Source organism: Equus caballus, chromosome 1 (assembly GCF_041296265.1).
Source record: "Equus caballus isolate H_3958 breed thoroughbred chromosome 1, TB-T2T, whole genome shotgun sequence".
NCBI classification, from domain to species: domain Eukaryota; kingdom Metazoa; phylum Chordata; class Mammalia; order Perissodactyla; family Equidae; genus Equus; species Equus caballus.
In genome coordinates, this window is record NC_091684.1 from 166,776,655 (window position 1) to 166,793,623 (window position 16,969).

At 41.6% G+C, this 16,969-nt stretch overlaps 1 protein-coding gene across 8 annotated transcripts in view; it reads right to left on the reverse strand.

Moving 5' to 3' along the window:
- FMN1 (formin 1) overlaps positions 1 to 16,969 on the reverse strand; it is a 385,713-nt gene that overhangs the window by 368,390 nt on the left and 354 nt on the right. For 4 of the 8 annotated variants that reach the window (XM_070239339.1, XM_023620627.2, XM_070239341.1 and 1 more), the window contains exons 2-3: positions 16,594 to 16,715; positions 632 to 696 (exon numbers count right to left, since the gene is read on the reverse strand). The gene's annotated coding sequence lies outside the window, so the exon portion shown is untranslated. The remainder of the gene's footprint in view (positions 1 to 631; positions 697 to 16,593; positions 16,716 to 16,969) is intronic. The other 4 variants (XM_070239335.1, XM_023620644.2, XM_070239340.1 and 1 more) reach the window with 2 other exon arrangements.

A 16,969-nucleotide genomic window follows, 5' to 3' on the forward strand; every position in this document is an offset into this window, starting at 1 on the left:
CCTTACCCTGAGGCATTTGTGTCCATGGAACTTGTCACCTGCCACATTATATACCTATTGGTTACTTGGTCTCATCCCCACACACTGTAGAACACAACCACCATGAAAGGAGGAGCTTCGTTCCTGTATGCCATGTGCTTGAGAGATTAACTAGAAATCACAAGTGCTCAATAAAAGTCTGTCCAATGAGCGATCCATTTAGTAAGACAAATATTAATAAATATATATGTGAAGTGTTTAAAATAGTGCCTGGCACACAGCGGGCCCAGTTAGCTATTTACAGTAGGAGTAGGCATAGCAGTATTTCTCCCTCAATTCTTTGTGATGGTTTAGTAACAAGTCTTCTGCCTCTAGTGACTAGAAAAGTGGGAAGAATTAGATAAGGAGCGGGGGAGGCAGCTTTGAAATCTAAGAGTGGAGTTATTTACCTTATTTAGGGGGCAAATGGGAATTACTAACATGCTCTGTAGTGGAGCATGGTCAAAAAGCAAGCTTTAGTGGGATTGGGGGGCTAACAAGGTGGGAGGGGGAGCAAGGCTGGAACAAGGAAGCTGGGGATGAAGTGTGGGCCAGGGAGCAGCTTGCCAGTGAGAAGTACAACATGCGGCAATGATTTAGTCCACCTTCTTACCTAGATCGACCTTCGCTTGGGCAGGCTCCAGGCTTTGAGATGTCAAAAATGTGATGCCACCAGGCCTGTGTAGAAAAAATAATAAAGGCTTACCTGAAGCAATTTGCACCTGAGGGCTGTGTGTGTGCGTGTGTGTGTGTGTGTGTGTGTGTGTATGTGTACTGCTATGTTGCTGTGTTGCTTGTATTTTGGGGGAAGCCAATTCTAAGGAGATCTCAAAAACAGGGAATCATGATCCTGACCCCTTTTTCTTCTGATGAGTCTAGCAAAGATCCTGTATCTTTCATGAGCCTACCATCATCTCTCACCCGAAAGACTGTATAGCACAGGGTGACCAACGGCACTGGCTTGCCCATGATTGAGGAGTTTCCAGGATGCAGGCCTTTCAGGGCTAAAACCAGCAAAGTCCCAAGCAAACCAGTACTGGTTGGCCACCCTCCCACTGCAGGGCCTCCAAATTGATCTGTGCTCATTCACCTGCTGTTTGCACTGCCACCAACAATCTTTTCAAGACAAAAATTTGACCGTGTCACCTCCTCAACTAGTCACACGCAGTCAAAGCCCTTCAGTAGCAATCTTGCTCTTAAGACAGATTGCAGCCCTTAACACAGCCTGAAAGGCTCTACACAGTTGGGTCCCTACTTATTTTTCCAGCTCCATTTCATACAATGCCCCAGCCACAGTGACCTTTCAGTAAGGCCACACGCAGGCCACTCTGTCCTGCCACAAGGGCTCCACACATACTCTTCCCTCTGCACAGAATATGACTGCCATCCCTCTTTTACACAGAAAACTCGTCATCATTTTTCATATCGTAGCTCCATCACCGTCACTTTTTCAGAGGAGTCTTTCTTGACTCCCCTGAGCAGACAAATCCCTTCTTCTGCACCCTTCTGGTGTCACAGCCACTGCTGTCAGGACCCACCCCTATCCTCTCAACAGGCATGGCCACACAGCGAGCACTACTCACAGCAAACACCTGTGACTTTCTGCCCCATGGCTTTTGTCTGTCCATGGGAGCACTGTCACCTGAACACAGGCTGCTACCGAGAGAGACTGGAGACTGGGGGCCATGATACAGAATCCAAATTTTATTCTAAGACCAACGGGAAGCTTTTTGAGAGTTTTAAGGAGAGACGCGATCTGATTACATTTTTAAAAGGTCACTTAGGCTGCCATATGGAAAACAGACTGTGAAAGGGCAGGCGAGAAAGCAGAGAGAGAGACCAGACCATTTTTCTAGAAGGAATCATTGTGGAGGTGCAACTGAAAGCATAATAAAAAGTGGCTATTTGTAGCACAGAGCAGTTAGAGCCTTCAAGTGTAGGGCCAGCTCCTGACCAGCAGCTTATCTGAGAAGGTTCTCTGAAGTCTGTTTCATTCAATTTGGTTCTTGGGAGGGGGCTAAAAATCTTACTCTTTTTATGTATGAAGTAGAGATAAACATATAGTACATCACCAGATATGAAGTTTATCTGTGATATTAACATTTCATGGTAGGGGACAATCAGGCAAAAGTCTAAAGTAAAGAGACAATGAAAAAAAGATTGAGAAACACTGTTCCAGAATATTAGACAGGCTGCAGGCTTCTTCCTCAGACCATTAGGTGCTCTTAAGCTGGCCTGGGATGGCCCCTGGCCTCCTGGACAAATAGCCCAAAAACTGCCCTGTCCCCTCACCTTTCCTCAGAGCTGCACAGACACTGACTAATTCACCTTCTCAATGGAAAGATGGTCCAGTAAGATACGATGGTCTATTTGCAAGCCAGCCTCTCTAAACACAGATGCTCCTGTTTGGACACTCCCGAGATGGACAAGTGAAGGAAGTTTCAGGAATTACACAGGGCAATGCAAATACTGTGTGTCTGGGCAGGATCTCTCGTCCTGTGTTTCATGTTTCTCTTTCTGTCAAGACTCCGTCTACCGGGTTAATATCCAAAATATACAAAGAACACATACATCTCAATAACAAGAAAACCAACAACCCAATTAAAAAAATGGGCAAAAGATCTGAACAGAGATTTCTCCAGAGAAGATATACAGATGGCCAACAGGCATATGAAAAGATGCTCAACATCATTAGCTATCAGGGAAATGCAAATCAAAACTACAATGAGGTATTACCTCACTCCGATCAGAATGGCTATAATTAACAAGACAGGAAACAACAAGTGTTAGAGAGGATGTGGAGAGAAGGGAACCCTTGTTCACTGCTGGTGGCAGTGCAAATTGGTGCAGCCACTATGGAAAGCAGTGTGGAGTATCCTCAGAAAATTAAGAATAGATCTACCATATGATCCAGCTATCCCACTGCTGGGTATTTATCCAAAGAACTTAAAAACTCAAAGGCATAAAGATACATGCACCCCTATGTTCATTGCAGCATTATTCACAATAGCCAAGACTTGGAAGCAACCTAGGTGGCCATCAAGGGATGAATGGATAAAGAAGATGTGGTATATACACACAATGAATACTATGCAGCCATAAGAAACGATGAAATCCGGCCATTTGTGACAACATGGATGGACTTTGAGGGTATTACGCTGAGTGAAATAAGTCAGAGGGAGAAAGTCAAATACTGTATGATCTCACTCATAAGTAGAAGATAAAAACAACGACAAACAAACACATAGCATTGGAGATTGGATTGCTGGTTACCACAGGGGAAGGGTGGGGAACAGGGTGGGGGGCAAAAGGGGTGATTAGGCTCACAAGTGAGGGGATGGACTATAATTAGTTTTTGGGTGGTGAACATGATGTAATCCACACAGAATTCAAAATATATTACGATGTACATCTGAAAGCTATATATTATTATAATCCAATGTTACTGCAATTAAAAAATAATAAAAATTTTTAAAAAAGACTGTCTACCTCTCGCCTGATGAATTCCTATGCTTCCAGCAGAGCCCAAATCTTGAGGAAAAAATTATTCCTTCCTTTGAGCATCCAGAGTAGTTTGTAAAAATAGTATTAATGGCAACTATTTCTTGAGCACCTGTGGCAGGCATTATGCTAAACATTTTACCTTAATCATTTCATCTAATCCTCCCACTATTAATCCCATTTTACAGATAGGAAACCGAGGCTTAGAGAATTGAAGGGACTTGCTTGAGGTCATAGCTAATACATGGTAGAGTGGAGACTCAACACCAAGCAGCCTCTTAATCCCTGGACTGTACATACACTGTTACACTACTCACCCCACCGTATTTAAATCAGCAATTTATGTGCCTCTTTCCTGTATTACTTCTAACATAAATGACCCAAGCCAGGTGTCATGAAAAAAGAATGAGTAGTACAAACAAATCCTAATGCATAATTTTGGGATATTACTTACTGAGACTCAGCTTCCTCATTTATAAGATGGAGACAATAAATGCCTACCTAATAGGTTTGTCATCAAGATAAACTTAGACATAACTTTTAATGTACTACCACAGTTCTAGCACCTAAAGGCCCATTCAATTAAACAAGTACTAATTGAGGGCCTATAGAATTCCAGGCTTCATGATGGCACTGAGGATAAAAGAAATAATAAAATAGCTCTTACAGAGCTAACACACTAGGAATTTCATATATTCTGGTTGCTCTCAGTTTTTGAAGGCAGGGACTATGTGTTATTCAACACTGAATTTTTAGGGTTCAGTAACGCCTAGCACCAAACAGGCACTCAACAAATTTTTAGGGAATGAATGAAGGATGGTCTACACAGTTTCAGAGACCCTACATACTGGGGCTTACGAATGACTGTGTCAAGTTAGTGTTGACACTTACCAGTCAGCAAAATCACTGAAAATAAAGCACAAAGATATCTCACCCAGAGTCTATAGGCATTAAATTCATTTCAGCATCAAGCTACTATTAAAAAACTCTCAAAATTATATTCACAGAGCAAAATGGAATACCATAACCTGAACAATGTACAAATGAACGGACAACAGCCGGGAGGTGGGGAGAGGTAGACAGGAGGAAGATCCAAAAGTGCTAATCTTTAAAAAAAGAGAGTCAATGGATACTGTCTAAAGAGGAAAACATTCATAAAAACAGCAATATAATTAACGATAATGACTCTAACCTCTTAATATTTTTCATGATACTTTAGCCATAGAGAGATTTTTTTAAAGAAATCATATATCTTGAAATGAGGTAAAATTCTCTGAAGTTTGACCATTCTTTAGTTTCAATTCAGTTTCTAATTGCTCGAAAATTTGAAAAATTAATCATTTTTGTTATAAATAGCTTCTTCTCTACTTATTTTTATAAAAGTATTTCTATCTAAGCACCCATCCATCCTTAGCTAGGTAGGTAGGTAGGTAGATAGACAGACAGACAGGTAGGTAGATAGATAGATAGATAGATTTATGTGTGAAATGATGGTCACCTAAGGTTAATAATGGGAACTGTAGTATTTGAGATGGTTTAAAAAATTGCTGTCTTTGTAACTTTTTGCCTTATTTGAGTTCTTGAAAATCAACAGATATGACTTTTTAAAAGTGTGTTTCCTAAAAACAAAGGGAGAGAATACGCCAAGATGTAGTTAATTCTTCCTAGTGGCAATATGGATCATTGTTATTTTCTTCTTTGTACCTTTTGGATTTTCTACACTTCCAAAATGATTTTTAAAAGGGTTTTACATCAGATTTTACAGTCATGATTATGTTTCTCTCCTCTTCAGTTAGACTCTAAAATAGAAAGGTTTTTTTTCTACTTATGTTGCAAATGATGTCTTTAAAGTGACTTGAGAATCCAATTTGCAAAGCAAAAAAGACTGGATTCTTCTGAATGTTCTTTATAAATGTAATCCACCCACTTAAATAGAGTAGAGAGCTAATAATGGCTATATGTATGCTTGCAATTTTTTAAGGTTTTTACCTGAAGCATGAGAGATTATGAAAAGCTTCATGATGTCAGACTATGTCTGATGGAGTCTTGAAGACCAAGATTTCAAACTGAGTGGCTTTCCTTGTCCCTTTTTGTTTAAGACATGATTATTGAATGTCAACATCTGCTTGCTGTGGTAAATGACAAACTAAAATAATCCAGTCATTACCTTCTAGTTAAGAAGACTAATCTGAAATACACAAATGGTTACATAGCTGTTAAGGGACTGGCTTATGTGAGATGCTTTGGAGAGTGACAGGTGTAATACCTAGGCTACCTGTACAGGTTTTGTAGAAGGTGCCATAGTAATATTTTTTCATTTACAAAGGTTTGGGAGAAAAGTTGGGATTCTGACTTATTCCTTAAAATAACTCAAGGAATCTATTCAGTTTTATGTAGCCTAGAAATTTAGGGATAATAGAATTCAGTGCTCCCTGGGTGTTGTATGATTATATTAATATTACAGAAAGTTTTTTCCATTCAGTCAACCTGGATGTGAAACCGTTGATCACTGTCAATTCCAATTTAGAAAATAGAAAATAAAAAATTCTTGCTTTTGGGAACTGTCTCCTCTCAATGACAGTTTGTAGCTTATGTTTGTTTGTTTTTAATGAAGGAAAGAAAAACATTTTCAGAAAACTGTATCTGTGAAACGCTTTAACTACTATTGCAGTCTGTGAAAACGTGGGTTGGCATTTTTCTAGTCCAGGAGTTAATAATATTCATAGGGAAAATACTGGAATCTTAGATTTAGAGAAACTAGGAGTTATCCATTCCATGCCACCTCTCTCCCAACGTAAGACCCTCTCCCTCACTGTAACCCTCATGGATGGCCATCCAGTCTCAATTTCAACTCTGCCATGGCAAAGTGTTCTCTACCCCACAAGGAAGCCTCATGGCATTCCAGACAGCCCTAAAAGTAAAAAAAAAATCCCTTGTTCTGAGTCATAATCAATTTCCCTTGATATCTTTCCAGTGATGCTTGTTATTACTTCCAGAGCTGCAATGAGTAAATCCAGCTCCTCTTCTGTCCAGCAGTCCTTTAAACACCTGAAAGCCAGTCTTGTTTCCTGAGATGCCTTCCCATCCTCACAAAACCACCCCAGTCTCTCCAGCAAGCCCTCAAATGGAAGCCCTTCCATCCTCGAAAACCCTGCACACCGTCTGACTGTTCCCCAGCATCCTACTACAAAGCCATACTACAAAGCAGTGCCTGCAGCTAAAAGCAGCTCAGAAAATGCCAAAAGTTGCTCCAGGGTCACAAGTACAATTCTTGCAACAGTCACTGTAAATCATTAGACAAACACACCTTAAATGGCTAGATTCTATCTTACTATCTCGTCACCTATCTTGAGTTTCAGTTTCCTCTTCACCGTGGGTTTCTGCCTTTGCAATTTTGAAGAACATTCTTAAATTACTTTTGGTAGCACACAACTGAAACTGATTTTGTCTACCTTAACAAAAAGAGAAATGTATCCAATTTCATGAAATTCATGGGCAATTTCACGAAATCAGAGAAAGAGGAGAAAAGCCAAGAGCAGGAAGAACAGGAAGCAGAGCCTTCCAGTGGCCTCAGCAGCAGGGCGCGGAGGCCACTGCTGCGGAGGCCAACACCGTGGAGCACTTCTCTTATCGTGATTTAATGCCAGCAACTCTTAGTCATTTCAATCCCTCAATCCTAAACTCCAATTCTTGGTGAAGAAACGCCACTGGCTCAGCTTGGGTCAGATTTCTGTCCTTGGTTTAAATAGCATTGGCCAGGGACATGCTATTGTGTATATGGAGCCCAAGCTTGTCTACTGGGGTCAATTTTAGAGAAAAGGAAATGGATGTGAACAAGACAGATATCCCAGATTACCGTACTTCTAAAGGAAAGTAATATTCCAAGATATTACCCTATGTTTCTTTTCATTTCTCCTTGTGTTTTTCCCCTTTGGCTGGACCCTCCCAATAAGGCAGGTATCAGAATTGGTGTTCACTGCATCAAGAGAGGTAATGTGGCAAGGAGAAAAAGAGAAATAGCTTGAGAATATTTCTGGATTTTGTTTTCCAATCCTAAACTCTTACAAGAACATAGGGAATTTTCTGAAGGAGATAAAAAGGAATGAGATGTATCGACATGAAGAATCTTGAAGAAACATGCAAGGATTTATCTCCCCAGGGCTGTTAGGAAAGGAGAGAGAGACTTATGGATCCTGGGAGATGGCGAAGCCAGGCCCTGCTTTTTGGCAGTGTCCCAGGGAGGCCACAAGACCCCCACAGCTGTGTGAGGTACATCTAGGCAGAAGGAACGATAGGAAATGTCACCAAAAGATTTCTACAGACCAAGGATGACCCAAACAACTGTAACTGAGAGAGCCACGTGAGCAGAAACAGCAGGTGCTACGGCCTAAGCTGTGTGGTCAGATGCCTCAATGACCAGAGGGTCCCCCTCCCAATGCTGCTCCACTGTGGCAGTCCCCTAGAGCCTTGACACAACTCTGGCAAGTCCTGTGACCCTAAGAAGGACTGAGGGTAAATCTTCCACAGTCCCAGAAGGAAGAGGCTTGAAACAGAAATGAACACGATTTGTAAAAGAATAGAGAGCTGAGGGGCCGGCCCACTTGCACAGTGGTTAAGTTTGCACATTCTACTTCAGTGGCCCAGGGTTCACTGGTTCAGATCCCGGGGTGGACCTATGCACCGCTTCCCAGCCATGCTGTGGCAGGCATCCCACATATAAAGTAGAGGAAGATGGGCATGGATGTTAGCTCAGGGCCAGTCTTCCTCAGCAAAAAGAGGGAGGATTCGTGGAAGATGTTAGCTCAGGGCTAATCTTCCTCAAAAGAAAAATTTAAAAAAATAAAAATAAAGAGCTGAGACACTATTTATATTCCTGCTTTTGTAGATGGAGATTCGCATCTGATACACTTGAATGGGAAAGACAAGAGCAAAATAAGAATTGAGTAGTTCTGCTTTCATCTCTCTCTGTGATTTTGACTCCACCTTTTTCAAGCGGCAGAATCTGTACATCATGCACTACTGTAATGTTAAGAGCCCTCTTCTATAAAAATTGGCTTAGTAATTTTTTCAAATCCTCTTCTTATTCATGACTTCAGTTTTCCTGATGCTATTATTCTGGGTGCCTGGGTGGAATCTTAGACTATATACCCCTCTGCTCTCTTCTGTGTGTTTCTTCCTCTTTAGATGAGGTTCAAGTACAAGCTTCCTATACAACCACTGTAGAATCTTCAGCTACTTCTCCCTTTTGCTTTGTCATTTGCCCGATTTGTGACTAAGATATTAGAATTTTGTTTATCTTTTTAAGATTTTTCATTCATTTTGGTAAGAACACTTAACATGAAATCTACCCTGTTAACAAATGTTTTTGGGTTTGTTTTTTTTTTTGGTGAGGAAGATTGGCCCTGAGATAACATCCATTGCCAATCTTCCTCTATTTTGTATGTGGGACGCCACCACAGCATGGCTAGATGAGTGGTGTGTAGGTCTGTGCCCAGCATCCAAACTCATGAACCCTGGGCCACCAAAGCAGAGCATGTGAACTTAATCACTATACCAACAGGCCAGTCCCATCCATCTTAACAAATTCTTAAGTGTACAACACAGTATTATTGACTATAGATACAGAATTTTGTTTTTCCTTACAAATTCTGTCTTAGTTAAGATCCTAAAGCTAGCTCACCATGTTGCAATTTGGCAGCTATTGATATGTTTTAACCAAAAATGGAAAAAAAAAAAAAAAAAGAGCAAGCCCTAAAAGCTGAGTCTGAGAGTTGACTGTCCTTTCATTTTTGTCGTTGGCAGGGCTGTTACTTTTTGAAGAGAAGTTGAGTGATGTAATAAACAAAGCCCAAGGACTCTGGTGACCTGGATCTATTCTTGGCTGTGCCACTGACCGTGAGCGACCTTGAGCAAGTCGCTTTTTATCTCCTCATCTCAGTTTTCTCCACTGTACAACTAGAAAGATATCTCATCACCTACCTAAAGAATAATTTGGGTACAAGAATTACAGAGGAAGAAACAAGATATTGCTGCTTGAGAAAACGGTAAGTTTTTTTTTAATCTGCTTCCGTTTCCCTTACGACCCTAGGGTATCATGGAGTTTCAGTTGTTCAAATCATCATGAAAGTTAGAATTAACCTATATTTTCAGAGCTTAAAAGAAAACAGGAGCAGTTTAAGACAAATCAGAAAGTGACCTGAACACAAGGACAGTACACCCTATTACGTGTGATATGTTCTACTTATATTTATTTAGGGTGGGTGGGTAGGAAAGAGTGGATTCAAAATCCAGTTGGTCTCCTGTAGGTAAAAGGTAGAGGCTATTACCGCAAAAACAGATAAAAGGAGATACGGACATTGGCAAATGGGGACAGGACAGATGCCAATTCCGTAGATGAATTCCATTTTCTGCAGATCTGTGGGCTTTAAAAACATTATTTGCAAAGCTTTCCAAATATGAACTAGGCTTAGAAAATTTTCTAAAGTAGCTGTCTTCATCTACGAAGAGAAAGGATAATCATTTTAATGTCTAAAAGAAGCAACTCTTGCTTTTCACTAGGTCCATACCCAGAATACTGCACTATATTTATGACTTATCCTGCTTTGAAAGTTTAAAAAATTTTAAAGCCAGGAATGTTCCTTGTAGCTTACTAGGGCACAGACAGAAGGTGAAATACAAGGCCAGCAGGTAGAGTAAATACTACCCAGATTCCTTTCAGAGCCATACTCTTAAGTAAGTTCTTTAACCTCTCCGAGCTGATTTGTTCATCTATACGAGAGGTAGAATACCACTTACCTATGGCACAGAGGTACCTACTAGTAGACTAGGTAACTAAGGGAAGGAGCTTAAATCTCCTGTATGAAGCACTGGATGGACACAGAGGAAACATACAACTCATGCTCACTGCCTGCCCTTGGAACTGATTTTGAGGACATTCTTCTTAGAATAGAACATCACCAAGTTATATGGACTCCCTAGTGCAAGGATGAGAAACAGGCTTTATTAGTACTCATAGGGCTAAAACCATAGAAATTCAGTCAGTGTACAGATCAAAGCAGTAATACACCCTTTGGAAACAGTGACAAATAAAGATTTTAGTGACCAAACGCATTTAACCCAGCAATATTTGCCCAGTTGTAATTCTCACAGAGGAGAAAGCTCATTAAACACTATGACAGCAATTGTCCTTCCAAAGTACTTTCTCCATGCCAGCTCAGCAATCTTTCCAACATCGAAGAGCAGAAAAGCTGCTCTGAAACACTTAAGGAACTGAGAGAAACTTGGAGAAACAGAGACACTGGAAAGAGCTCTTGGGGAGCACGAGACGGTAGTACTACAATCATCTATGTGCTGCTCACAAGGGTTTTCTCTCAGTCCCCGATGATGCCATTCTTTCAGAGAATTTCACTGGAACTTCATCTGTGCAAACGTCATGGTCTGGAAAACGTTACCATTTCTCAAAATTACCACAGTGAGTGGATCACTGTGGGGAGCTTCTTCTCTTAAGTAGACAGGTTCTCCCTCGCCCTGAAACATCCGTATTTTTCCTTCCATGTTTCACAGGGGAAATCATTGGACAAAGCACCTCGGCCTGGATGAGTGAGGACAGATACTCATGTGGGCAAAAACAGGACAACTGTAGCTGAAGAAGAGCAACACGCACTGCTCTGTTGGGCAGATTTCTAAATACTGGCCTGCAGGTCATCCCATGTTCTCTGTGCTTCTTTCACAAAAATGTACACTAGAGCACCCTTACTGCGATGTTAATACCAGTACGTGACAGTGGCCCATAATGGTGTTTCCTGCCCTACTTTTACAGCCTTACCTACCCTCCCCAGTCAGCCTTCGGGCTGCATTTGCTACTTGTCCATTAATGCCCATTAATCCTGATGACCAACATGAATATTAAAAAGTCCTGCCTACCCAACCTTCATTCCTGTTGCTGTGTAGGCCAGTCAGAAAGTTCACTGGAACACCAAAGGCCATCACCAGAGACATTAAAGCTGTAAACCAGGAAATTCATCAAATTGCCACTGCCTGTCCTCACTCCATCATGTAAGTATGCTTTGAATCCAATATCTAGAAATAATCTCCACCAACTGCCCTCTGGACTCAAAACTGGGTTTATAGAGATAGAATAAATGAAAAGCAATACGGAAAGTTAACATATTGAGGTATATGAGGAAGCCATCTTGGTTTAAAACCGATTCGGCCTGAGCTTGTTTTTCCAGAATGGCCTGATGTGGCCTGCTAAGCATGCAGTGTACATCAGCTTTAAACATTTAGCAAAGCAAAGACTGATGCCTTTAAAGATAGAGATGGATGTCTCCCCCCAACATCAGCATTTCTTTAAAGATAAGCATTCCTTCCCAGAACCCACGGTCAGATTGACCTGCTGTGTACATCTTGCGACTAGAGTAAAAAGAGAAAAAAGTATTCCTGTCATGTGTGATGGCTGTTCCTTGTTCCCGGACAGTATATAACCATGCCGTACACCTCACTTCTCCAGAGGGCTTCCTTCCCTGGTGGAGGTCCCTCTCCTGGGATATAGTCCTCAGAATTGGCTCAAATATTAAATTCACCTCAATTTTGACCCATAGATTGATTATTGGTTATTTGCATCAACAACAGTTCATTCTAACCATTAACATTTGTCTTTTGTTCCCATACAAATGCCCCTTACTAAATGCCTAATTGCTTACACCCTATAGAGGCCTACCTTACTCTCACCGACACCCCTGCTTCCTTAAATGAGATGTACCTGTTTAACTGGAATGACTTATTCCCAGGACTAGGAGACTGATTCAAGGAGATGGGGCAAGGCATTTAAATTTGTCCTTTTCTGTCTTCTCATCCTTGTTCCAATGTATGTTTTTGTCTCTCCCCTCTTTGCAGATCTCTCATCTTGCAAACCCCAACCCAAATCTCTCTAAACTACCAGCTCAGCTTTTGATATATGAAACTTCCTCAAAAAAAAAAAAAAGACATTTCAAAGGGCAGAATGAGGGGTACTGGAAAATACTACAGCAAAAGATGCCTCTTTGGCATATGGATTATTTTGAGCTAAAGGCCATAAGAACCAAGATGCAGAAAAAGCTCTAAAAACAGTGCACATGTTTTCCTTCTTAAGGCAACTTACATTTATGAAGGAAATTTCAATTTGTAAAAGGTGGCTCCTTCTCCTACGCCAAGAAGAGTAAGAACACTTAAGAACTCTTATCAATGGAAAAGGCACAGACTTAAACCTGCATAACAAACCTTATTAAACAACCCTTGTCTACCATACTTTTCCTGGTCGCCTTCCCATAACTTCCCTCCCCAGAAGCCCAAAACTCCTTTTCCTTTAACCTAAGATGGCATGTAAGCCCATGATCTAACCACCCCTTGGAGCTACCCATGTCTGGGTGCTCCCATGTATAAGTGTGATATACATGCTAATAAACCTCTATTTTTCTCTTTTTCTAAAAAAGTCCTGTCTACCTCCAAAATAGTTCCCCCAAAAGCACGTGACTCAGAAGACCAAGGCAAAAAAGTGTTTTGAAAGATGTTGGTCTTTACCAATGAACCACGACACTTTAGAAAAGAGAAACAGGTATCGCCCCCATATGATGGAACACAATACAGGTTAGTCTTGATTAAGGAAATAGACGAATTGGTTTAAAAAAAGCAAAAACAAGGGGTCGGCCCTGTGGCCAAGTGGTTAAAGTTCTGCATGCTCCACTTTGGCAGCCCAGGGTTTGCAGGTTCAGATCCCGGGTGCAGACTACTCCACTCATCAGGGAGCATCCCACATACAAAAGTAGAGGACAACTGGCACGGATGTTGGCTCAGGGTTAATCTTCCTCAAGCCAAAAAAAAGAGGAGGACTGGCAACAGATGTTCACTCAGGGTAAATCTGCCTCACACACACACACAAAAAAAAACAAAATAAAAGCAAGAACAAAAAACCTAGCCAGTGGCCTGCTTCCTGCAGAGGTGAATTACAGACAGCATTTCAGGAAAGTAGTGAAGTAAGGTGACCCAAAGGGAATACCAACTCTTCCTCCTGCCTCAGCCCCATACACAGACTATGGCATTATATATTCAAAGCCTACAGAAACACAGATTACTCAGGGAGATGTTTACATCTAGCCAGAGAACTTGAGAAACCTAAGTGGGAGGAGATAGTCCATTTCCCAGAGCCTGGCTTTTTTTAACATGTTGACAAGGAAAGGAGGTTTGTAGCCTTCTTTCCCTTTTCCCACTTTAGTAACTTTTATATTACAGGGCACAAGATGACTGCTTTGTCAGCACTTCTGCACAGATGCTAAACACAGGGCTGTTTCAATTCCCTTGCAAGGCCAGCCTGTTGGTGCAAGCTCCTATTTGCTCCACAAGGATACAATTCCCATGGTTTAGCATCTCTACAAGATCAAGCAAATCAGATTAATGGTTGTAATTCTGTCAACACACAGGCTGAGACCTGCTGAGAATAAAGCTGATTTTTAACATGGAGACTATGTGCCTCTAAAAATGATAGCTCCTGTTAAAACAAAATCCCAACAAGAAATTCTGAGTAACCCCCAAACACTATCTACCGACAGTGCAATCACTGTCTATTATTAAATATCTCTGATAAATATTCACAATTACGCAAGTAAAGTTTTAATAAGAAAACCATTAAAGGCAAGATCATCTAAAACATACCACTGCCTGGGATGACATGCATGAGTCCAAAGCTTTCATATAAAATTAGACTTTGAGTCACTATATGTGAGGTAGGAGAGAAGGGCTTCTGAACCCTCAATGAAGGATGTTTACTCTCATTCCTCCCATTCCTCTTCCTTTGGGGGCAGATCCACCAATTTTCTGTCCGGAGAGGGAGGAAGGCAAGGATATAAGGACCACTCCCAGACAATCATGAGACTCATAGGACCCCATTCCCTTAGCCAAGGTATTCATTCTAGGCAAGGTTAAGCCTGTGACCGAAGACTGATCAATCACAGTTCTTTCCTAGGATTCACTTTGGAGCTAGAGGAGAAGAAAGCTCTCCTTGGGTCACAGAGCTAGATGGACATGAAACTAGAGCTTAAGAAGCCACTGAAAGGAAAAAGTCTGTGATAGCAAAGAGTAAGGCCAAGACAGAGAAAGAAGAGCAGAAGTAAAAGACAGACCTAAAGAGACAGACAGAGACAAAGAGACAGAAATCAGGCTAGCAACCAGAAAAGCATCTGAATCTCAGGACCTGCCTGCGGGTAGACCAGCTTCCTTCCCAAGACATGAGAGTCTGGTCATGGCTCGGTTATGTTAGCCAAAAATGCCCATTTTAGCTTATGATTTTTTTCTGCTGAATTCCTGTCCCATACAACAGAAAGAATCCTAACTAAAATAGTCGACAATATACTCTAAAATTCAAAGTGGCCCCAAAGAGCAGATAAGACAGTTAACCTCTCTTTCTAAATGAGAAAATTGAACCACATAGCTATTCAGTAATTGCTTGCTGTTTTCTACAAGGGCAAAGAGAAATATATTCTTCTTAGACAAGAAAAATATGGTAAAACACAAGTTTTTTCAGGCTCGAAAGTCAGACTTTCTTCAATTCCCAGGGAAATTTGAAGAAAAGCAGTTTTTTTGCTTCCCCTGGGCAGAAGCCAATGCATTCACTAGTCATTCTGTAAAACGCACAATTACCAAGTCAGTACACTGGACAGCCAAGGAGAAAGGAGCAGCCTGGGACAGGCCCAGAGGCCCCGCAATCATCTCTAAAGCTGCATCTTTCATGCATCTTAATAGAGCTTGCTAAGCATTTGCACAGGCTGGTGAGAAAAATGTCTGTCCAAACACAGGTGGCTTCAACCAGTGCCACCCCTCTAAGACAGAGTGCTGTGAGGAACCTGAAGACTGCCATCCCTCATTAGCATCAGCTGTAAGACCAAAAAAGGATGGAGAAAGATAATGGGGAAAAAAATGCACATTTTAGGGACAGAATACTTGCCTTTATTTTCCTTGTGGGCAAGTATTATTAGTAACAGTTACCATTCACTCCCCACTTACTCTGTGCCAGGAACTACTAAGCATTTTATAGTATCTCATTTAGTCCTTAAGACTTCCCCTATGAGGCAGGTAATACTATGCCCACTTTACAAACAAGAAACTAAAGTTCAAAAAGGTCAATGACTTGCCAAAATCATTAAGCTAGTAAGTGACTGGTCCAGGATTTGAGCCCATGTGACAGGTTTATGAGTTTAATCATTATGATGCACCGTCTCCCAACTTTTATCCCTTGTTTCTCTCCAGTGAGGCCACTACTCCTTAGTTCCTACAGTATATCGAACCGCATTTTACTCATTGGTCCTACTACTGGGCTATAAACACAGTTGGGAAAAAGGATACTAAGGGTTAGCTCTCTCTGTCCAAGAAGAAGTAGAACTTTTATAACACTTTTAAAGCAATATCTTCTATAATAACAGGTAATCTGGTATGTAACTCTCAGTTTTCCCTCCTGAAAAAGGGTTAATAAGTCTGAGATCCAAGTAATCTTGTAATAAGCCCTAAGAACAGCTGAGCAATGGCTGTTGAATCCCAATGGTGTGCCCGTAAGATGCTACTTGCTGTAGACCACACAACATAATTCTCTCTGCCAGGAACTTAGATCGCCCAAGGTGGCATTGTCCATGATGACACACACCCTATATGTAAACACCGATCATGCTTTGGTACAACTGGAGCCATACTGGAAGAAAGTCAGATCTCAAGCTACTTGACTTGGTCCTCTTAAAGGCTTGGGTCTGGGCATTCACCTCTCCATGACTGAAGCACCCAAATTGCACAGTCTATACCACTGGTCTTGGACTCTGCCTTTAGCCCATCAGAAGCATGTGAGTGCCAAAGTCAAACTCTCCAGGAGTCAGCAAGCAGCAGTGGGGATGCCTAAAACAAAGCGTTCTCTGTGGTAATCTCAACTGCAAATGGGGATACGGAAACTTCCCCCATTCACAACCTGCTCCAGCTACTTGTCCTTGAGTTAAGTAAGGACTTGGCTCTGGCTTCAGGGTGCAAGGGCACTGATTGTTATTTGGGGGCATCAGCACTTACATGCCTGAACTGAGTCTGTCTTTGCAGAACTTGAAGAGCTCTGGTGGAGGAAGGAAATGTTGATGGTGGTGGTCGTGGTGATGATGATGACGAAAGAAGGAAACAGTGTTGGTGAATGTCACCTATGAATATAAGCAGAAAGCAGCACCAGATAGCCTTCTAGTCATTGCCAGTCAATCACGAAGCAGCTTCTGTTCCCAAACCAACCCCACTGAGGTGCTCCCCCTCTGAACTAAACACATCCAGCTTCAAAATAAAGCGCTGTATCCATCCCTCCCTCCCTCGCCCGCCCTTCCGTCCTTCCTGTGCCAAGCTGGGAATGAGACTGCAGCGGCGGGTCAAAGGGACTCGGACCTGAGACTTAACTACAGTTCTG